General features: G+C 38.4%; 1 protein-coding gene across 1 annotated transcript in view; it reads right to left on the bottom strand.

The window, feature by feature from the left end:
* The window catches only part of LOC137235691 (somatostatin receptor type 2-like), a 103,846-nt gene extending 85,412 nt beyond the window's left edge, over positions 1-18,434 (bottom strand). Inside the window, exon 1 of the mRNA XM_067758576.1 lies at positions 17,859-18,434. The gene's annotated coding sequence lies outside the window, so the exon portion shown is untranslated. The remainder of the gene's footprint in view (positions 1-17,858) is intronic.
* Between the last annotated feature and the right edge of the window lie 5,343 nt (positions 18,435-23,777).

The following is a 23,777-nucleotide window of genomic DNA, read 5'->3' as shown; positions in this document are numbered from 1 at the left end:
CTGCGATAACTATAATTTGCAACAAACTGATAAATATGCCTAAATTCGACCACTGATGGATGCGATGAACACCAATTTTCTGAATTTTGATTGTTTTGAAGAAAATCATATCATCGGTGAGGCTATGGTGCCTTACTCTGGAGGGGGGCACCCATGTAAACAATTCATACGTGGTAAACCCATCAGATGGGGCTACAAGTTTTGGGTGGGCGCAACTCGATCAGGTTATATATTATGGTGTGAACCCTTTCAAGGGCAATCTGGAGAGAATTCAAACCAGTACAAAATACTTGGATTGAGTGCCAGTGTAATCCTACAATATGCTGATGTTGTGCTGAAAATTGACAACCAGGCACCCTTTCACTTAGTTTTTGACAATGTCTTTACTTCGGTACCGTTGATTGATGAACTAGGTAAAAGAAGATTCAAGGCTACTGGAACAATAAGTGAAATCGTGTTTCCAAATATCCTTTGCCAACAAACAAAGAAATGAAAAAGCTACCCCGGGGTTCTTTCGAATTCCACTCTACAAGGGCTGAAGAAATCGTAGTTTGTAAGTGGTTTGATAATAGCGTTGTTGCAATAGCATCAAACGACGCAAAAGTAAATCCTGTGGACAAAATAAAAAGATATTCGCAAAAAGAAAAGAAATACGTTTTTGATAATCAGCCTACTCTTATTAAAGTCTACAATACCAAACTGGGAGGAGTTTACAGATCTGATCAGAATATAAGCCTTTACAGGACTTCAATTAGAGGAAATAAATGATATTTTTCCCTTATTGTCTTTACATGGCGCTCCACAATGCTTGGCAACTATACAAAGCTAATGAAGGTGAATATGATCATCTAAAATTCCGCCGAAGTGTAGCTACAGGTATTTTGGAGATTTTCAAGAAAGCAGATCAACGAAAATCTGGGCTTACATCAAAAAGTTTTCACGAAAATTGACGTTTTGATGGTATAGACCAACTAGTAAAATATCGACAAGGTCAATTGCGGTGCGTTTTTTGAAACATGCCAAATTTTTTTGTAAAAAATGCGAAGTTACTCTGCATCCAAAAAACTGCTTTGAAAACTATCACACTCCTGCATAATTTATGTTTTTTCTTATCTTCTGTAAACTTATTTCAATGAATAAATAAACAAAACCATGCAATTTTCCAATAGTTTGTACTATTTTTTTTACTATCGTTGTTTAAAAACAACACCGCTTTTCCAAATTTTCCAGCAGAAATTTTAGTTTTAACCTACTTTCTATTTAAAATAGCAAGTAATAACTATGATTTCAAAAAAATATAAAGATTAGACACTCAAATATATTTCAGGCTTATCCGGGTTAACGAAGAGCGGTGGCCACCATGTTGTGGTCGTGGTGTTCTGCATCTACCACACGCTTGATCCTGGGCTCAACTCTCAGGCAAAGTAATATAAGAATTAAAAATAAAGTTTTTATCAATTAGAATATAATGCTAATTGGGGTTGCCCATAGGAAGTGTATTTCTTCCATGAACTAATTTTCATTGAAAATTCATCTGGCGTGGAGATGCCGTTCGTATTCGGCACAAAGATGTAGGTCCCGCCCTGCCAATTTGTGGGGAAAACAGGTAAGGAAGGCTAAGTTAGGGTGTAACCGAACATTACATACTCAGCTGCCAAATTACAGCTTGCAAAACTTTTAAATAACCTTTTTTTTAAGTAGGCGGTGCCACGCCCATTGTCCAAAATTTTACTAATTTTCTATTTTGCGTCATAAGGTCAACCCACCTACCAAGTTTCATCGCTTTATCCGTCTTTGGTAATCAATTATCGCACTTTTTTGGCTTTTCGAAATTTTACGGACAGACGGACGGACGGACATGGCTAAATGATTTTTTTTTCGCCCAGATAATTTTGATATATGGAAGTCCATATCTATCTCGATGAGTTTATGCCGTTACGGGGTACCGTAATGCGAACAAAATTAATATACTCTGTGAGCTCTGCGGAGCTCTATACTAAGTGACTAGCACCACATGTTCCTTTATCGTCGGCCCATATATTTTGGAATGAGTTGGCGACTAAATATTTTTTATACTTAGATTATATATAACAATCTTTTGCAAGTTTTAGTATTGCATTTAAATGGTACATATCCTCGAACAGTACGAAAACTAACACTTTTGGATAAAGCGGATTAGTCTTCGTTCGTTCGCTTATGGTTACAAAGGGAATTGGTCTTATCGTTCTGCTTCGAGTATAAATGGGTACAACTAGCCTATTTATAGGGCATGCCCAAATAAAAGGTAACATTCGCCCAAAGAGATCAAAATTGGTATTAGTCGCATACTCCATTGGGACCGATCCCGGATTCATCCTAGACCATTGCTTTTTTTATAAGGGTTTATATAGTTTCACTTGCCTGCTGTTGCAAGTTAAATTTGATACACTTCCCGGTGCCCAATTGAGCTGATATTTTGCACGCATGTATAACTCCGATGACAATGCAATATTACTTTGCGAGAATTCGATAAATGAATCGATAATAGAGTTATCGGTAAAGATGTGTGCTCAACTTGGCATAAAAGCCTAAGTCCTCAAGAACGCAGGTAACTTCGTTTTGTTTGTGTATACAATGAACGTAGATGTTAGGCTGTTATTGGTAAATGTTGCATACTTTTCTGCGCACTTTATTTTGTTTTACAGAGTTTTGGCGATGGAATTTTAGCTAAGCGAAAATTGGAATTTTATTTTAAAACAGAGCAGAGATCTGCACTGAGTAGTTGTAAACTGAACGCGACATAGGCAAAGTCAAAATAAAATATGATTTTAACTTAGTTAACACTGTTTGACACAATTTTGTATGTGATCTCTGTCAAAAATGCTTCAACTAACTTAGTCACATTTTATTTCGATTATGAATATGCTCCAATATATTCGGATCATGATATAAAAAATCGTGTACTCATACTCAGTCAGGGTTATTTAAACCTAGCGATTCGTATCGGTAATTTGGTTGAGAGTTTTTTTCATCCTGACACCGGGTTAGCGTTGAACGTTAAAGATCTGACAAACGAAGATGTTGATATACGAAGTGAAAGCAGTTTTGGCAAACACATACGATATGTTTTCTGGAAAATCTATGTATGTATTCATATGTATGTATGTATGTATTTAACGTTTTGTTGTTGGAAGAACACGTGAACATTTGTATGCACATATATACAAATTCGTTTGAATGAGCTGAACAAAGCATGGGGCGCATTCCAAAAGCACAACTGTGGTGAAGTTGATTAGTTATAACTTCTTGGAACGCACAGTTGCAACTTTACGACAAATTAGTGAGCATAAAAATGTTTCTCTCCATTCACTCAACGTTTTTATCGATTTGTTGTTGACAGTTGGCTCAACGTATCGTTTCAAAAGCACACTTTCTTTCACTCAGCTGATAACTGATTAGCTGAGCTAGCAGTTGCGCTTTGAAACTCACCCATCGAAGCAAACTTTTTTCTCGTATTTCAATTAAAACTTCATACGAAAGCAGACCAAACACGAGAATTGTTCGTGAGAGACCGTTGTCGCTTGTATCCATATGCATCATATCATACACTTACACATCAATTTTTGTATGTAAACGAATAGATCAGGCTAGCTGCGCTTGGTTGCTTTATACTTACTCACACTCAAATTGCTACGCATATATTAGAGTATCAAAAAAGTTACCTGATGCCGATCTCTGCCACAGAGAAAATTTGTTGGTTATGAATGTGGATTTTTTCTGATTTACTATTAGTATTTATGACCCAATGCCAAGGTAAGCACGTGCCGAGGGCTGAATGATATGAGGGTGTATAAAAATTCCATATCGATAACGTTGCGCTTTAGGGTAGCAGGGCGAACTCTGTTTTACTGCAGCCCTTATCCCTCTACAATGAACCTCTGGGGGATGTACCGTTTTTGTTGTAAAGAAAAAAACTTTTTTAAAAATAAGCTTTTTTTATTGGTTAATAAAATTAACTAAAAAGTAAAAAATAAATTGACTGTATAGAAATATAACACTTTATAAGTTCATTGTAACCTTTAACGGTAATTAGGCTCCTTCGCTGCGACAAAAAATTCCATATTGTACATAATTACATATTTTTAACATTAAAACTTTACACCTAAATTATGAAATCTTTCAGTTTATATCACAGTCCTAATTGTTCTAATAAAAAGCGTGTTAAATTTTGATGGTATAATTAAGAACATTTAGGACCTCATTATCTTGCTTTCACAATGTAACACGCTTTCATTAGAACAATTAGGACTGTTATATAAACTGTAAGATTTAAAAATTTAGGTGTAAAGTTTTAATGTTAAAAATAGTTATTATGTACAATATGGAATTTTTTTGTCGCAGACGAAGAAGCCTAATTATCGTCAAAGGTTACATTGAACTTATAAACTGTTATATTTCTTTACAATCAATTTATTTTTTACTTTTTAGTTAATTTTATTAACCAATAATAAAAGCTTATTTTTAAAAAAGTTTTCTTTTCTTTAATTTTATTTTAAGGGTTAGCTTCGCTGTTTGCATGTGTGTATGTGTGGGTCTGTTTGCTTTGACGTTTACATACTCATATGAGGGGTTGCTTTGCTGTTATTGTGCATTTATTTTCTACCAGTTGTAACGTAGCGTTACAATAACGTAACCCCCTGTATTTCCTTATTCACTTAAACCTGAACCTCCCTGTACTTATTTTTCTATAGCATAGCCAACAACCACTTGTACTTATTCTTTTATAGCATAGTCAACAACCACTGATAGCAAACCAATGAAAACCACAATAATGGTGTGTTGAATTCTCAACCAGTTTGCGGCACCACCCATATAAACATCGAATTTGCATTTTTGCAATTCAGTCCTCGCAGGTAAGCCAGCGGGAGTGGATGTCTTTTTAAAGACATACTTTTCCCTCCTGCTGGCTAGCTGATTGGAAGGGGTGCCGTCATGGCACAGGCCACCCTTCACTTAGGTAAGGACGACGGGGAGGATGCCTTGTGCTACTTGCCCCCGCGCCCTCCTAGGTGTTGAAAGGCCGGACGCCTTCATGGCCATTTAACCCCTTCCCCTCAGTTCTATCTTAGGCTGGTTGAGTGGAAGGGGCGCTGTCATGGCGCGGGTCACCCTTCACTTAGGTAAGGACGACGGGGAGTATGCCTTGTGCTACTTGCACCCCGCGCCCTCCTAGGTGTTGAGTGGCCCGACGCCTTCATGACCATTCCACCCCTTCCCCTCAGCACTGGTTTCGGCCGTGAGCCGATACGTGCGCACAGTGGCTACCGCTGTGCCGTTAAGGTGCACTTCCCCTCCGCCCACGGGTCGACCCAAGGTGTATCGGCTGGTACAACCCCGCCCCCCTTACGCACCTTCTACTAGTGTGCAAGTAGGGAGGCGGGGGTGTCCAGCGGTGAAATCAGCACTAACGAGTCCTCGCAGTCTCTTCCCCAGGTGACCGACCGGCCTACTATCGATTCTGCCGAAGACTGCCGATCCCGCCGATACCGTCAACCAACCTCGCCCGGAACGAGCCGCCGCTGTCCAGGTAAACACCATCCCCAGCCTACTTCCCCTCTCTCCCCGGCCCTGGTACGCGCTCCGTAGTCCACCGCCGCTGCCGTCGCATCGTCGTCCCTCTGTTGCCACCGCTGCTTCCATCCCGTCGGTGCTACGCCGACCGTTAGCCGTCCGCCATACTACCGCCTTGCCCATCCCGCCTTGCTGGTGCCGCCGCTGCCACACTAACCGTTGGCCGTTCGCCACCCTACCGCCGTTAAGCCGCTGCATCCGTCACGCCGCTGCTACGACGACCGTTGGCCGTCTGCCATCCTACCGCCGTTAAGCCGCTGCTACGACGACCGTTGGTCGTTCGCCGTCCTACCGCCGTTAAGCTGCTGCATCCGTCACGCTGCTGCTACGACGACCGTTGGCCGTCTGCCACCCTACCGCCGTTAAGCCGAGGCATCCGCTGCTACACTAGCCACTGTTCGCTTGCCATCCTACCGCCGTTAAGCCGCTGCTTCTATTCCGCCGCTGCTTCCGTACCGCCGTACGAGTCCGCCCGTTACCCGACCGTTCAAACGCCATACCGAACATCCTCTACTCCAACGATCGTTAGCCGCCGCTCTGCCCCCTCGCCATCTTGCGACGGAAAGCTGCTGCCCGCCTAATTCTCCAGCCGTGTGTGCGTGTGTTCGTAACACATAAATATCGTGTATTTATTCAGTAGGAGTTTGTGGGACTTTTGCTCGACTCTGGATTGACTGAGCGTTACCCCAGCCTTAGACAAAACCCACCTCATACAGCATAGTGATGTATAGAACTGCTGATGTTCGCAAGCACAGCAACATACTTTGTTTATATACACAAGTACATATATACGTGTGAACTCATGTCTTCAGAGAATTAATTATCTCATTTTACAGTTCTGCTTGCCGAACAGAAAGCGTTAAGGCGTACATTTTCCCTACCAATTAATATTTATACTCAGCTGTGCAGAGCTCACAAGTATATTAATTTTGTTCGAATAACGGTACCCTAAATGCATAAACTAAACGATGTAGATATAGACTTCTATATATTAAAATGGTTTGGGCGAAAACAAGAAACTCATTTAGCCATGTCCGTCTATCCGAGAACACGATAACGCCCACTTTTTCCATATCGAAAATTTCGAAAAACCGAAAAAGTGCGATAATTCATTACCAAAGACGGATAAAGCTATCATACTTGGTAGGTGAGATGACCTTATCATGCAGAATAGAAAATAAGTAAAATTTTGGACAATGAGCGTGGCACCGCCCACTTTTAAAAGAAGGTAATTTAAAAGGTTTGCAAGTTGTAATTTGGCAGCTGAGTATGTAATGTTCGGTTTCACCCGAACTTAGCCTTCCTTACTTGTTTATACATAGTTTCGTTTTGTTTTTGTCTGTGTTGCATCTTTATTCCTAGCCTCCTTGTGCATTTGTTCAATAACTGCCACCAGTCAACTACAAAATGAGTATTATCTTGTTATGTGCTGCACGTTCCAAAACTATATTTGCAATAAGTATTTTGTAATTAGTTTTCATTTGTATACATATCTATTTACATATGCATTTGTAACAAAAACAAGTAAGGAAGGCTAAGTTAAGGTGTAACCGAACATTACATACTCACCTGAGAGCTTTGGAAACAAAACAAGGGAAAATAACTATGTAGGAAAATGAACTTAGGGTAACCCTGTAATGTGTTTGTATGACATGGGTATCAAATGGATGGTATTAAAGATTATTTTAGAAGGGAGTGGGCCATAGTTCTATAGGTGGATGCCATTTCGGGATATCGCCATAAAGGTGAACCAGGGGTGACTCTAGAATGTGTGTTGTACGATGTGGGTATCAAATGAGAGGTGTTAATGAGTATTTTAAAAGGGAGTGGGCCTTAGTTCTATGGGTGACGCCTTTTCGAAATATCGCCATGAAGGGTGTTAATGAGTATTTTAAAAGGGAGTGGGCCTTAGTTCTATAGGTGGACGCCTTTTGGAGATATCGCCATAAAGGTGGACCACGGATGACTCTGGAATGTGTTTGTATGATATAGGTATCAAATGAAAGGTGTTAATGATTATTTTAAACGTAGTGGGCCTTAGTTCTATAGGTGGACGCCCTTTCGAGATATCGCAATAAGGGTGGACCAGGGGTGACTCTAGAATGTGTTTGTACGATGTGGGTATCAAATTAAAGGTATTAATGAGGGTTTTAAAAGGGAGTGGCCCCTAGTCGTATATGTGAAGGCGTTTTCGAGATATCGACCAAAATGTGGACCAGGGTGACCCAGAACATCATCTGTCGGGTACCGCTAATTTATTTATATATGTCATACCACGAACAGCATTCCTGCCATGATTCCAAGGGCTTTTGATTTCGTCCTGCAGAGCTTTTTCATATTCTTCTACTTAATATGGCAAGTATCACATCCATTTTACAAAGTTTTTTCTAAAGTTATATTTTGCGTTAATAAACCAATCCAATTACCATGTTTCATCTCTTTTTTCATATTTGGAACAGAATTATGGCATTTTTTTTATTTTTCGTAATTTTCAATATCGAAAAAGTGGGCGCGGTCACAGTCGGATTTCGGCTATTTTTATACCAAGATAAAGTGAGTTCAGATAAGTATGTGAAATAAGTCTAGTAAAGATATATCGATTTCTGCTCAAGTTATCGCGTTAACGGCTGAGCGAGAGGACAGACGGTCGACTGTGTATAAAAACTGGGCGTGGCTTCAACCGAGTTCACCCATTGTCACAGGAAACTGTTACCGTCATAAAATCTTTGCACCTACCAAATTTCACAAGGATTGGTAAATGCTTCTTCGACTTATGGCCTTAAAAGTATTCTAGACGAATTAAATGGAAAAGGGCGGAGCCACGCCCATTTTGAAATTTTCTTTTATTTTTGTATTTTGTTGCACCACATCATTACTAGAGTTGAATGTTGACATAATTTACTTATATACTGTAAAGTTATTCAATTTTTAGTTAAAATTTGACTTAATTTTTTTTTTTTTAAGTGGGCGTGTTCGTCATCCGATTTTGCTAATTTTTATTTAGCACACATATAGTAATAGGAGTAACGTGCCTGTCAAATTTCATCACGATATCTTCAACGACTGCGAAATTACAGCTTGCAAAACTTTTAAATTACCTTCTTTTAAAAGTGGGCGGTGCCACTATTTACTAATTTTCTATTTGGCGTCATAAGGTCAACGCACCTACCAAGTTTCATCGCTTTATCCATCTTCGGTAATGAATTATCGCACTTTTTCGGTTTTTCGAAATTTTCGTTATCAAAAAAGTAGGCGTGGTTGTAGTCCTATATCGTTCATTTTAAATAGCGATCAGAGATGAGCGCCCAGGAACCTAAATACAAAATTTCATCAAGATACCTCAAAATTTACTCAAGTTATCGAGTTTACGGATGGATGGTCGGACGAACGGACGGACAGACGGACATGGCTAAATGAATTTCGTTTTTCGCCCAGATCATTTTGATATATAGAAGTCTACATCTATCTCGATTGGTTTATGCCGTTACGGATTAACGTTATGCGAACAAAGTTAATATACTCTGTGAGCTCTGCCCATCAGAGTATAATGAAGCAGGCAAGTTGTGCAACTAGTATAATGTTTGCTGGTCATGGTTGGTCATTCAAGATAATGAACACTTAATAAGTGCGATACACTAACAAATTAAAAGATAATTTTGTTAGTGCCGTAAAATAAGTACTATTGTGCCTCATAATGAAATACAAGCTAGTCGAAAAAGCACTAGTTTTCAATAACTGATTGATATTAAACTTAGCGATTAGATGCCACTTTTTCCTATCGAATTGCTTTATTTGCGTGTAAATGCTTTTACGAAATCGAAACAAAATACTTATATTGGAAGAAAATGTATGAGAGGTTAAGTTAAGTTATGCTGGCCTGGCAATACAAAGTTTACATAGATTGAATGTATCCATAGTATTACCACAACTTGTTTGACGACCAATCTGTAAAAACCTAAATGAATCTAAAGACTTATGTTATAGCATATCTCGGCATTCTTGGCAAATATTAGAAGCTTTCTTTGACCTACGCAGCTTAACTGCCTGCATATCTTGCAACTTTAGTGCTCTTAGTACCTGGAACCTTGACCCTGGAAGCGCAGGACACGAACACGGAGCTTGTACAACCGTTTCTTCGTGCCTGTGTGACGCCAGACAGTATCCAGTTTATTTGGCCATCGTTAGCCGTGAATCTTCTCTCTTTAGATATATAAGCAAATTTGTGCCCCGCTTTTTTCCACGCATTTTCTGCATGACCGATCATATCCAACGCTTATCCCTTACGATTTTTCCCAAACAAATTGGACGTCTGGCGCTGCACATCCCTTTGTCAACTCATGTGTATCAATATAATTATTAAAGCAACTGCAGCTAAAGCGCGTTTCCTGAAAATGTTTGCTGCTTTCTTCATCGGCTACAATTTTCACCTAAGAGACACTGCAGTGATTTGGTAGACTTAAAAAAAAAAATAAATGAAAGGCACGATAACCTCCGATGAGATCTAAGACCGCGCTTCTCTTCCAATTTGCTTCGTGCTCCTATTGATTTTCCATACAAATCGGCGGGGCGGGACCTACATGTTTTATGTCGCCTCCGAACGGCATCTGCAAGGCAGATGAGTTTTCACTGAGAACTTTTCATGGCAGAAATACACTCGGAGCGCTTTCCAAACACTGCCGAGGGGCGACCCCGCTTAGAAAAATTTTCTTCTAATTGAAAAACCTTATTTCTACAAGTTTGATTTTGCTTTGCCCGGGGTTTGAACCCAGGGCATACGGAGTGGTAGGCGGAGCACGCTAGACTTTAGAATATAAAAAAATGCAGCGATTTGTACTTGACATAATTTTTTACTCAAGGTAACTGAAGACATCCGCCCTGCCTACGATAGGGGTGATTTGACTGTGATGTCACTTTTAGATTTTTCGAAAGCCTTTGACACAGTAGATCATTCCATTCTCTTAATGAAATTACGACACTACTTTGGATTCTCTTCTAGCGCTTCAAGATTGCTCGAAAACTATCTAACAAATCGTTGGCAGAAGGTAGTAGTTAAAAGTGGTGGATCTGAGACGAAGTGCCTGTGCTCGGGGGTGCCTCATGGATCTATACTTGGACCAGTTTTGTTCAGTATGTTCATTAACGATATTACTCATTGCTGTAAAAGTGTTTCAATACATATATATGCTGATGATGCACAAATATATCTATCTCGCCCTATTGGCTTATCTGAAGATTTGGTTTGTAGGATGAACGAGTATCTCGGAAGTATCTCTTCGTGGTCGAGTGATAATAATTTAAATCTAAATGCGTCTAAAATAAAAGCTATTTGCATTTCGCACTCTCCGAAACTAGTAGAGAATTTGCCATCGGTTATACTACAGGATACTACCATTAAGTATGAGTCGGTCGTTAATAGTTTAGGGTTCAAACTAAATTCCAATTTTAACTGTGTTGATCATATAAACTACGTTTTATCAAAAATTTATTTTGTGCTAAGGAAATTGTGGTACACAGCTGCTTTCATTCCTCCAAATGTTAAATTAATGTTAGTCAGATCACTAATAGTTCCTTTCATTTCATTGGGAGGGTTAGTGTTTGGTGATATAGACTGCACGTCTAGAAATAAGCTAGAACTTGCATTGAACAATTGTGCAAGATATATCTACTTGAAGCGTAAATTTGACCACATATCAGAGTTTTCGTTTAAAATACTTGATTGCAGTCTTACTACCTTCCTAAACTATCGCAATCTAATTTTCCTGAATAAATTAATTTATAAAAAACAACCAGAATACCTATTCCGAAATTTATGTTTTGCTAGATCTGACAGAACCTGTAACCTCATCGTTCCATGCCATAAATATCTCTCATCATCAAGGACGTTCTTTGTCAGTACTATCAAAGTATGGAACTCATTACCTAATTTTATTAAAAATGAGCCCAATGCATCGCGCTTTAAATTGGCTTTGTCTGAATTTTTTGATATACGAAAAATACTATTCTAGCTATTTTCTCGAATCTACATTGTCTATTTCTGTTATTTGTTTGATATTAATATAAATATTGTTATACTCACATTATTATATTGTACACATATCCAAATATCGATGTACTTTAAGAGACAATAGTCTCACTTGTACAAATGTGTTAAATAAATTGAATTGAATTGAATTGAATTGAATTAAACTTGATATATGTGACAAATCCTGTTACCGCTCGCTCCGTTTTTTGGAGCGTCGATGTTGTTACAAAACAACTCTTGAAGTGTGTGTTAAATAGCGCCTCAAGGTGCTCTTCACTATTGTGCTGCCATTCCCCTTCGTTCTTTGTGATTAATCCCTGAACTGTATTTCCTTAGATAAGTCTTGCCTTTTCGTTTGAGCATTCAATGTTTGCACAGAAATTTTTCATTGGAACCTTCTTCGACCTGCTGATTTCCCTTTTATAGATCCCCAACAGATCTCTTTATTCGCGCCAGCACTCTTCGCTTTCCGCAACTTATGCCAGCTTAAAAATCTGCTTTACCTGCCCCATAAAAAGACTCAACTCTATACACTATCCTAGTGGCTTTGTCTTTCCATAAGTGTTCTCAGAGGACAAGCTCTCTCATACGCAGTTGTCAGCGCCTTTGATAAGAAGTTGTTGTATTCCTCCAACTCATCTAAGGTGGTAACCTCTTTAATTTTCCCTAGTCTTCTGACTTCATATGTAACGAATTTTCTGGAAACTCCTACTTACATTTTCTTTTAACGTTCGAATCGCTGAGCTGTCGAATAAATACCTCCAATATTCAGTATTGCAACATGGTCTTTAGTTACAACTTTACAGTGGCAGTTGTACTTCACAATTACAATTATGGCGTACCTCACTAATAGCGTATTTAGATCAATCTGATTCATTATTCGTCAGCTTGCGCTGCTTTTATATTCTCGGTTGCCTCGTTAACCCATTTCTCCTAGACTTTTAGCGAGCAGCTGCTTATTTATGTCTCCTTTATGTATCTGATTTTTACGTGTCTCTTCTAGTTATATGCCTGTGTATGTGTGAGTAATAACTGCTGCTCTTAACTGCTAACTACATGTATGTATGTGAAATATGCTCTTAGCTGTTAGCTTCGCTGTTTACATGTATGTGTGGCTGCTTGCTTTGATGTTTACAAGTATATATGTGTGGTTGATTACTTTGCTGCTGCTGTGCATTTATTTACTAGCACCATAGTGATATATAGAACTGCTAATATTCGTCATAATATATCTGCAATTTGTACCTGTATGACGTCCAACGGTTTCCAAAGGTTTTCCATTTCCTATTTTTTTAGAGGGTTGCTGAAGCTAATATATGCATGATCTGTGAAGGATGGCCTGTCAAGGGCCCTCCATTCATAGCCTGGTATATCAGACTCAGAGCTCAGTGTGAATGAAGCACATTACTTAACGTAAAAACGATACTCCTGTTAGACACCCGTTATTATATAGTGCGATCGAAATTAAAACTGAAAAAATTTAAAACAATTCAACAATAAAATTCGTCAATTTATTAAACTGTATGAAATTTCGTCGCGTCACAGAACAAGAATTCCGAACCAAGTCTTGATGGAGATTTTGTATTCGTGTCGTATGGATCGTACTCATTTGCACTTTCCTTTCATTGCAGCGGTTCGGTTACATACATATGTATTTGGTTTGGGTTTGGAGATTTGGTATCGGCATCGATCCTATTTCGGTTTCGGTTCCGGCAGCGGCTTTGATATAAGCATCGTTATAGTCGTCCACATCTATCGACAATGTTATTACTCTGCTTTTAATTTGTCCTCTTCTTCTCTATAAATTTCAGGTACTTTTCCTTTTGCCCTGTCGATTCCATTTCCTTTTCTATATTATTGCTGTTGCGTGAATATCAGCTCTGCCATGTGTATTGTTTCCACATAAAACCGTAGTGAAACCGCCTTACGCCGTGAGCACAGATGTTAACACATCCACAAGATAGTTTGTTGACTAGTTTGTGGTATAATGCAGACAAGTTGCAAGGTAGTTTACAACTAATTGCTTTGACTGAATGTAACATATTGGCATTTATTTTGCCTCATCTATATGCGCAGTGAAATTTCTATATGAACACATACTCATTTAGGACAATGCAATTTAAACAGTATTGGAAATGCATTTATTTTACTTTTATTGTAAATAACATTTCTTGCAGTTCATTAAATGCCTCAACTTGTTATTTTAATGCAATTTAATAATAAATTTCATTCTGTTATGTTGTGGTGAGGATTTCGACAAACTTTAGGAAGAGTGAGCTTTTTCCTGAAGCAAAGATTATGCAATCTTATAAATATTTATAAAGTCGCTACAAAATTCAATAAAAAATTAAATGTTTGAATACGCGAAGAAAGCTATGATGGAACATTAAAGGAAATCTGGGAGAGAATCCTTGTCATATGTATGAAACGATGATGTGAAAAGCACTTCAAGATACCGCAATATTGTTAGAAATTTTAAGGGACTACTAAGAGACAGGTATTTAATCTATGAAACCACTGACGGTCAAAAAAAGGAAAAAATAACAGGTGGCGCAGCCCAGGGTTCGGTACTAGGTCTTCTTCGACTAAACATTCCAGAAAGCACCTTCCCCGTTGCTTTTGCAGACGATGTGGCATCTGTGATAACAACACCAAGCTGAGAGCTGGCACAGCTAAAATTAAACCAGGTCATGCGTAATGTAAATGGGTGGATGGCTGAGTACGGTATCTAGCTAACAACAGCAAAAACGGAGATCGTCATCCTCACAAAGAAATGGGTTTCCACTACCCGGAATATGACGGTAGGGGACCTTCGTGGCCAAAGGGGTGTCCTAAAAGTTTCCGTCACGCTTACACTCTAAGTTAGGATACAATTTCCACACTTGTAGGAGTATTAAGCGGACAATTCTTTATAGGTAGACATGCTGAAAATTTAGAAGCGTATAACGGTCGTTGCTTCAGGAGGGTTTAGGTGCCGTTGCTAAGTGGAACCAGGCAGCACTTTCTTGGAGCTCTTTTTCTGGATTATGACATCAAGGACTTGGTAGCCTTTATCCGGTCTTTAAGTGATTCGAAAAGAAAGTTAATTTTTATTTTTTCGTGTATCACGACGGGCCTTATATTACTGGGCTATGCTTTCCCTCGGGCACCCGCTTCAACCTAACCTAACCCTACTTGCAGATCCGTAGTGGTGTGAAAAATGTGTTTCGCTCCACTGACGAAGCAACTCATATGCGGATTGCCTTAAATTACGGTAAATTTCATTTGCCTTAAAGCAACGTTCATTTTTTAATTGCTTTCTCACTCCCAAGTAGCGTTTGTTGGCAAATGTGATTGGATTTCTAGGCTGATATTGTTTTATATGTCAATACAGACTCCCACATAGGCAAAGTTTTGTATAAAATTAAACCCAAACGCCATACATACACCCGCATACTTATCCCATAATTGAAAAAGTGTCAAAGTTAGCTAATTAAATATATTTTTAAAATGTTTCTTCGTCATAGCATCGCGGAATTTGAAAATGTGATAGGGAAATTAGCAACACAAAGTCGTAATAGGTAGTAAGAAAAAACGTTGCAATCTCGTTTATTGCGACGTGAAATAAAAGGAAGTTTACAAGAAAGACTTTAGCTATGAACAAGTAAGCAAGGCTAAGTTCGGGTGTAACTGAACATTACATACTCAGCTGCCAAATTAGAGCTTGCAAAACTTTTAAATTACCTTCTTTTAAAAGTGGGCGGTTCCATTGTCCAAAACTTTAATAATTTTCTATTCCGCGTCATAAGGTCAACCCACCTACCAAGTTTCATCGCTTTATCCGTCTTTGGTAATGAATTATCGCACTTTTTCGTTTTTTTCGAAATTTTTGATATCGAAAAAGTGGGCGTGGTTATAGTCCGATAACGATCATTTTAAATAGCGATCTGAGACGAGTGCCCAGGAACTTACGTACCAAATTTCATTAAGATACCTCAAAATTTACTGAAGTTATCGTGTTTACGGACAGACGGCTAAATGATTTTTTTTTCACCCAGATCATTTTGATATATACATAACAGTCTATATATATCTTGATTGGTTTATGCCGTTACGGGGTACCGTTATGCGAACAAATTTAATATACTCTGTGAGCTCTGCTCAGCTGAGTATAAAAAGGTTGCTGCGTATTCATGTGGAAGGGAATATCGACAACACCGCTCTGCATTTTATCATTCTGGTTTCTAAGAAAATTTTTAAACACATTCTATCTTTATATTAGAAAGAATGCGAAAAAAGTAGCTGCTAGATAATCTAAAAGTGTGTAAAAGCTTAACCAATCCCCTAAAAGAACCAGGATAGAGAGAGGCATACATCTATATTGAGAAGATGGGAATGAAAAAGCGGATGATCTAGCTGAATAGGACGCATTCCACTAAGCTTTCATCGTAGACCTTCCAGTAAAGTTGGCGATTTTTAAATAATGCTAGATTTGTACATTATCGACCAAGCGGGAAAGACGCAACACAGGCTCTGGCTTTTGAAAAGGTTTTTCAGTTTGGTCTGGTAAAACTACGTACTCATACAGTCTATGTGAGATCCAAATAGACTGGCCAGTTCAACCTAACCTAACCTTGGCATCACAAAGGTTTACGTATATACCAAATTTCAGGCAAATCGAACCGTGAATAGAATCTGTTTGAATAGATCGGTCCATGGTCCACTTCCTGGCAAGGAATTTCACGGGAATACTTCCCCGGTCGCTGTGAAGCTTTCCTGCAAATTTGAATAAAATCGGCGTATTGGTTTCGGAGTCCATAGGCTGCATACACACATATGTATATCCTTCTTTACATGTATTGATAAACTAGATCTGTACAAACACTAACATGTACATACCTACATTCAAAAATCCCACTCAAAGAAGTTTGCTCGTACAATTCACAGGGAGCATACGCACGAACTGCTTTTCAAACCTGTGACTTTTGTGTCACATTTGTTTAAAATTTCACTCTCTTAATTTTTTTCATAACGCGCGTAAAGGAGTATAACTTCAAAAACTGATTACCCTTGTCATAAGAATAGAGAGTGGTAAAAATTTACGAAATCGCTAAAGGACGACGCCCACTTGTATATAAATGCTTTCTAAATGTTCTTATGCGAACGCAATAGGCAATATCTTTGGAAAAATAACTTTGTATCAATGAAATACCAAAATATTATACATATATACAAAACTAATGGAAATAGGAGATTGGTGGTCTTATTGTCTGTTGTCGAACGTCTAAAAGATTAAGTTTACCATACCACTAAATAAAGTCTTATTTAACGAGTTAATGCAAATCAGTTTTGCTTCATATCAATTCAAATTTTCAAAAGCGGAAAATGGAATGCTGCACAATTTCTTTTAAATATTTACATAAACATAACGATGAAGTCCACTAGCTGACGACAAAGGTACGAAAATCACGCCTAATTAAATTAAATTTGGATTAAGAAAAAAATTGAAACAATAGATTAATTCAATTAGATTGAACTTGCTCGAGATTGCAAGCATCATTCGCAAACTTAATAGAGAAGGCAAGAAAATTCAACATAATATAAGAAACTGCCTTTGGTGTCGCGTTTTTCCAATTTTATTTTATGTGTTAAATTAAGCACGGCTGTGCATTCAATGACAAAAGGTTAATCAAGTGAAAGCAATTGAAGAGGCGAGAATCTGAAAGGACAAAGGCTAAGGATTCAATAAATATAAATTTCCAGTTTCGCTGTAATATATAATTAATTTGCTTTCTTAAAGCGACGGTTATGAAATATTATTCGGAAGCAATATTCAATGAATTTCTATTATTAAAATAAATATTAAACTAAATTTCAAACCATTTGGTAACGTATCTACTGAATAAAATTACTAATTTCTTAATATATATAAATAGGCAGGTGGAAAATTTCGCCCGCTTTCATGGCCAAACTATAATTCTAAGGTATAGTTAATTATATATCTACCAATAGATCTTTTATGAAGTATAGCGCGCGAGAGTCAGCAAATGTATATAAAATATGAGAAAATGTGTAATTTCCTTTGCTGATATGCAAAGTATTAACAAAAACAAACGAGAGTATTCAAGTTGTAGTATTTATTCGTCTTGTAGATTGCAAGCATTATGTGTTCTACTTTTTAGATAGGAAAATTCAATCAAATAAACAAAAAATAAAAGCATTTAGGTGAAATAGTAATTTAGCTCACCGAAACTTCTGGTGCTCCATACTCCAACATCTGTTATTGGTTTTGCTGTCCATCTACCCAGCTGTTAATTTTCCCATCATATTTGTCACATTCTTAAAATTTCTCCTTACTCTGTTTGCTGCAGACTTTCATGCGCCCTTAATCCGACAGCTATTTTCTTTCTCTACTTTTTTCCAGCCCCAATAGGTCCATAGGGATTGTTCCTGTAATTAATTTTTCGGCTCATCCTGATACAGTGCGATACGCGAAGGCTACAGTCAGAGCTGCTGTTCGTTGTACAACAATTCCACTTATGAAACGGGGAAACAAAATTCAGTAATAGCAACATAGAGGGAGCTCCTTTTCGCGTTGTCGAAGGCGGCTTTAAAATCGACGAAGAGGTGATGTGTGTCAATTTATATTTCACGAGTTTTTGCCAAGTTTTGGCGCATTGTGAGAATCTGGTCGATGGTAGATTTACCAGGTCTGAAGCCGCACTTATAAGGTCCAATCAGCCGATTTAGGGTGAGCTTTAATATTTCGCATAATACACTTGACACGACCTTATATGCGATATTAAGAAGGTTGATTCAGCGATAGTTTGCAGCAGTTTGCAGGATCCCTTTTTCCTGTGGATTAGGCAAAGAACACTTAGATTCCGATCGTCTGACATGCATGAATCTTATTTTTGGTACAATATGTTTGAAATGCATTATTGAGGCAGCCTTTCGAAAATGGAATATAAAAGATCTGATTGGGAATTGAAGAAGGGAAGAAAGAGAATTGAGGGTTAGGGAGAAAAAAGAAGGTGAGAGTTGAAAAGGGAGATAAACATGATGAAAGTGCTGGGGAGTACGGGAAGGACAGAAGCTTGTGAAAGAGGATGGAGAGTAGAAGTTAAAGAGAGAAAAATCATTTCGAAAAAGATTTGTGCAAACAAAGTTATTGAAAACGGTGGTAATAGTCTAGTTGAGGGGTCGACTGCTAATACGCTACCAAAAATATCGAGAGAGGTGTCAAACGACGCGTATTAATCTCGAGAACAATAATACGATGGCGGAAAAGAAAAATTTTATCTCTGTCCGGAGATATTTGCATTTGAAGTTGGCGATTTCCATGTGTTTGTTGTTGTGTTTGTACCCCCCAAAAAAATTGTGCATCACCGTGGCGGTAGCCACGGTTATACCACACACCCGGACTTGGCATGGCGTAGCCCAGGTTTATTTTTTATAATCGCGGCCGAAGGCCGCCAACGCAGAAAGGTGTTCTGCGCAAAAATACTATGGATCCGACCCCCGGTTTTGGAGGTACCCGCGGGTCTTTTTTCGGTTTTTCGTTCATATATTTTGAACGCGTTAAAGTTTTTATTTTCCGCCTTCGGATTATTAATACTGATGTCAAGACGCGTCGTTTGACACCTCTCTCGATATTTTTGGTAGCGTATTAGCAGTCGACCCCTCAACTAGACTATTACCAAAACGGTTAACCAGGTGAAGCAGGTAGTCGATATTTAGTATAGAGTTTCCATATATGAGGAAATTGTGGTAGAGGGGGTGAGGGAATGGGAGTGGGAGTTGTAGTTCGTGTGGAATATGACTGGCAGTGGGAATGGGAATATGAAATTCAGCGGATGTAAGAGTGGGTGTGGGAGTAAGAATGGAATTGGGAGTGGTGGTGAGATTGGGGAGTGGGCGTAAAAGTGGGAGGCAGAAAAATGGTATAATTGAAGGACAATAATTATAAGAAAAATGGAAGATACAGTAAAAGAGGAGGAATAGATAGTGAAGAAAGACAGCGATTCTCACTTTTTAAATGCAGGCAAACAAATTTTCTGGCAGAACAAAGTTTGCGGGGTATTCTAGTACATATATGTATATATTTATTTATATTCAATATAAAAATAAAAATTCCTAGCAAAAATATGATTGCACCACTTTAATAAGAGACACCTAAGCAACGAGAGCACGGACTGGAGACAAGTCCTCTGCAACCGCTCAAGTCCACAGTTTTTTCGGCTTAAGGCTAACATCTCAGTACACTAAAGTTTTAAACTACGAGCATTGCTTTTGTCATATTAAGGCCCGGTGTTTCAGCAGTTAGTTAAGCCAAGTTTAAACTAAGTTTGCTTAAACTCTAGTCAAATTCAAACTCCAGTTCAACTACTGAGCAGTTTTTCAGTCACATTTAAATGCCGCCTTTGGGGAACGCTTCTTTGTACGGCAACATTGGTTTTTTTATTATCTAAATAATTTGTAGATACGACAACAGCTGGACTTTGTTTACCAAACAAACATAGAAAAAAAAATCTCCATCGAATTATATATCTAGTTCCGAAAGTGATATCCAACATTATTATTTAATTATTCTTAAACCAGATAGTTCTCGAGTTGATATCCAACTTAATTCTCCAATAAGTATTCAACCTTTGAGAAATTTTGTAAAATTTAAAGTTCTCGAGTTGATCTGCAACGTCGTTAGCATTTTCAAATTATTATCCCACCTTTGAGAGATTTTGGAAAATGTACAGTTCTCAAATGAATATCCAAAACCTTTCTCCAGTTGATATCTACATTGGACATCGAGTTGAGGTGGAGTTAAAAAACACTCCAAGGTGGTACCACCAAAACCAGCAGCTGTTTATTGTGAGAAATAAACACCTGGCTGATAGCAGTAATGAGCCGTAATTCATCAAAAATAAATTATCTATATTTTATTTATTTCCGTGAAAATACTGTAATGTGGAATCTTACATTTGAGTCCAGTTAGAGAACCACAAGTTGGGAATGAAACCTGTTGAATAACTGAATTATATATTTAACCCTGTGTTTCTCATGCTCTTTATACCCTGCATTTGTTTAATATGCAATGTACGTCATACATCCGTTCTTTTTTATACAATAAACTTACTTAACCAACAACAGGTTATGGGCCGCATGCCACGCGTTTTTAGTTTTCTTTAAAAATGAACACGTCATCTACCTCATTAGTTTATCCCGTAGAAAAATTACGAGGTCGCGAAAACTTTGATACGTGGAAAAGGCAAGCTAAATCCTGCCTCGTCATCAAAGGCTGTTGGAAGGTGGTAGAGACAGGTGTATTATCGGATAAAGACAACGAAAAAAATGAACGTGCCTTAGCGGAAATTACGCTGATGATTGACCCGTCTAACTTCGGTCACATAGCATCTGCTTCGACGGCAAAGGAGGCATGTGAATCTTTGCTAAATGCATATGAGGACAATGGATTGACAAGAAAAGTAGAACTGTTGAAACAGTTGGTCAATATCAAGCTGGAAAGTCATAGTTCGATACAAGAGTATGTAAACGAACTTGTTATGATTGCTTTGAAAGTCCGAAATGCTGGTTTGAATATAGACGATGAGTTGGCTGCATCTCTCATGCTAGCGGGCCTTCCGGACGATTTTAGACCATTAGTAATGGCTGTGGGAAATTCGAAAGAAAAGCTTACCGTTGATATGGTGAAAAATCTTTTGCTTCAAGATGCAAAATTTGATAGCGGTTCGACAAAAATTAACGCATTTCATACAAAGAACATCAAACGAAAAAATTTAAGATGTCATACATGTAAAGAGATAGGCCATTTCTCACGAAATTGTCCCAATAAAAGAAGAGACAGCGCAAAGAAAAAAGAAGTTCTCTTTGCATCCAGCATGAAATCATACGCGAAAACAACACGTACAAAAGTAAAAGAATATATGCACAACACCAACGCACAGTGGTACATAGACTCTGGCGCAACGAATCATATGACAAATAATAATGTTGTTTTACATAACGAAAGAAGTACAAATAACAAAGTAATTGTTGTTGCGAATAACAGCGAGCTTTCCGTAGAAAAAATGGGAGATGTTGAAATGCGAACTTTCGGCGAAAAATTGCAACAAAGCGTAACTGTCAAAAATGTCGAACATGTGCCAGGCTTATGCGCAAATTTGCTGTCAGTAAGTCAAATCACGAAAACAGGAAAAATAGTAATTTTTGATGAAAGCAAGTGTATAATTCTTGATAGAAATAATAAATTAAGCGCCACTGCAACTTGTGAAGATGGACTTTACCGAATGGATTGTGAAATTGATATAAAACAACCAAGCGTGTTAATAGCTAAAGATAATTCAAGTTTGTGGCACCGTAGATTAGCGCATATTTGTGACAGCAGCATGATTAGCGTGAAGAATTCTTGCACAGGTGTAGTGTTGGACAAAGGTAAGTCCGATACATGTAAAGGTTGCGTGAAAGGTAAACAAACACGAAGACCAAATAAAGAAGCTGGTACACTAGCTGAAGGTTTGCTTGAATTGATACATTCCGACGTTGTTGGACCATTCAAACGCAAATCATTTTCAGGCGCTCGATTTATGCTAACCTTTGTAGACGATTATTCGCGCAAAGTATTTATCTATCCTCTCAAAAATAAGTCCGACGCGTTCAACAAATTTGTAGAGTTCAAAACAGCGGTAGAAAATCAGTGCTCGAAGAAAATAAAATCGTTGCGTACAGATAACGGCAGAGAGTACGTAAATAAAATGTTTAACGATTTCTTGGTGAGACATGGTATTTTACATCAAAAGACTTTCCCTTATGCGCCCGAGCAGAACGGCGTTGCTGAACGCATGAACCGCACGATTGTAGAGCGCATTCGGTGTATGCTTATTGATAGCAGCCTCAATGAAAGTTTCTGGGCAGAAGCTGCTGTAACAACTGCTTATATCGTAAATAGAGTACCATGTAGGGGTTATATTCGAACTCCTGAAGAAATTTGGTCTGGTAGAAACCCTGATTTGAGTCGTTTACGCGTTTTCGGTTGCACAGCAATGGTGCATATAAGTAAAGAAAAACGACACAAGTTAGACCCAAAATCTCTTGAATGTATCATGGTGGGCTATAGTGCTGAAAGCAAAGCATATCGGTTATACAACCCTAAGAAGCGAGAAATCATAGTAAGCAGAGATGTAGTGTTTCTTGAAAATGAACGTAACTCATGCAATCAGAGTCCGGTAGATCATTATTATCCGATGTTAGTAGAACCAGAGAGTGCAAATTCTGGGGGCGATGCTAGTGATGAAGAACTTGCACCTGTAATTGAAAATAGCAACGCAGATTGTCAGAATGAGTGTTTTAATGAATTTGAAAACGACAACAAGTTGCGAACGAACACAAGCTGCGTAAATGAAAAACCTAATGAAACCGATTGTGCGGTGAACACAATTGCAAATTATGAGGGCACAAAATCAGAAGATGACTCTGACGGTAGAAGCTGTGAGGAAGAAACAGCCGAAAGTGCTGAAGTTCGCAGATCTGAGAGGCTCTTGAAAAAAACTCCTCAGTCGTATAACCTTTGTGCTATGCAGCTGGTCTCTAATGACCCTGAAACGTTCGAAGAAGCCGTAGCTGCTTCAAATGATTGGAACACGGCTATGCAGAGTGAAATTGAGTCACTAATGGCGAACGATACTTGGGAGCTTGTTGAATTACCTGTAGGAAGAAAAGCAATAGCTTCTAAGTGGGTCTTCAAGACAAAGCGGAATGAAAACGGTGCTGCAATTCGTAGAAAAGCTAGGCTTGTAGCTAAAGGGTACAGCCAACGTGAGGGCATAGATTACACCGAAACTTTTGCTCCGGTTGTACGGTATCAATCTTTAAGATTTCTTATAGCATTGGCTATTAAGTACAATATGCTAATCCATCAAATGGATGCCGTGTCGGCATACCTCAACGGTACACTGAAAGAGGAGGTGTTTATGACCCAACCACAAGGGTTTAGAGATGGGTCAGGCAAGGTGTGCAAGTTGCGTAAAGCTATTTATGGACTAAAGCAGTCTGGGCGAATGTGGAATGAAACACTAAATAATGAGCTGCTCCAAATAGGACTTAATAGAAGCGAAGTTGACCAATGCGTTTACTATAAAATCACCGATAGTTA

The sequence above is a fragment of the Eurosta solidaginis genome, unplaced genomic scaffold, assembly GCF_040869045.1.
Source record: "Eurosta solidaginis isolate ZX-2024a unplaced genomic scaffold, ASM4086904v1 ctg00000428.1, whole genome shotgun sequence".
Classification (NCBI taxonomy): domain Eukaryota; kingdom Metazoa; phylum Arthropoda; class Insecta; order Diptera; family Tephritidae; genus Eurosta; species Eurosta solidaginis.
The sequence above is the reverse complement of the archived record's forward strand: the minus strand, read 5'-3'. Positions and strand labels throughout refer to the sequence as shown.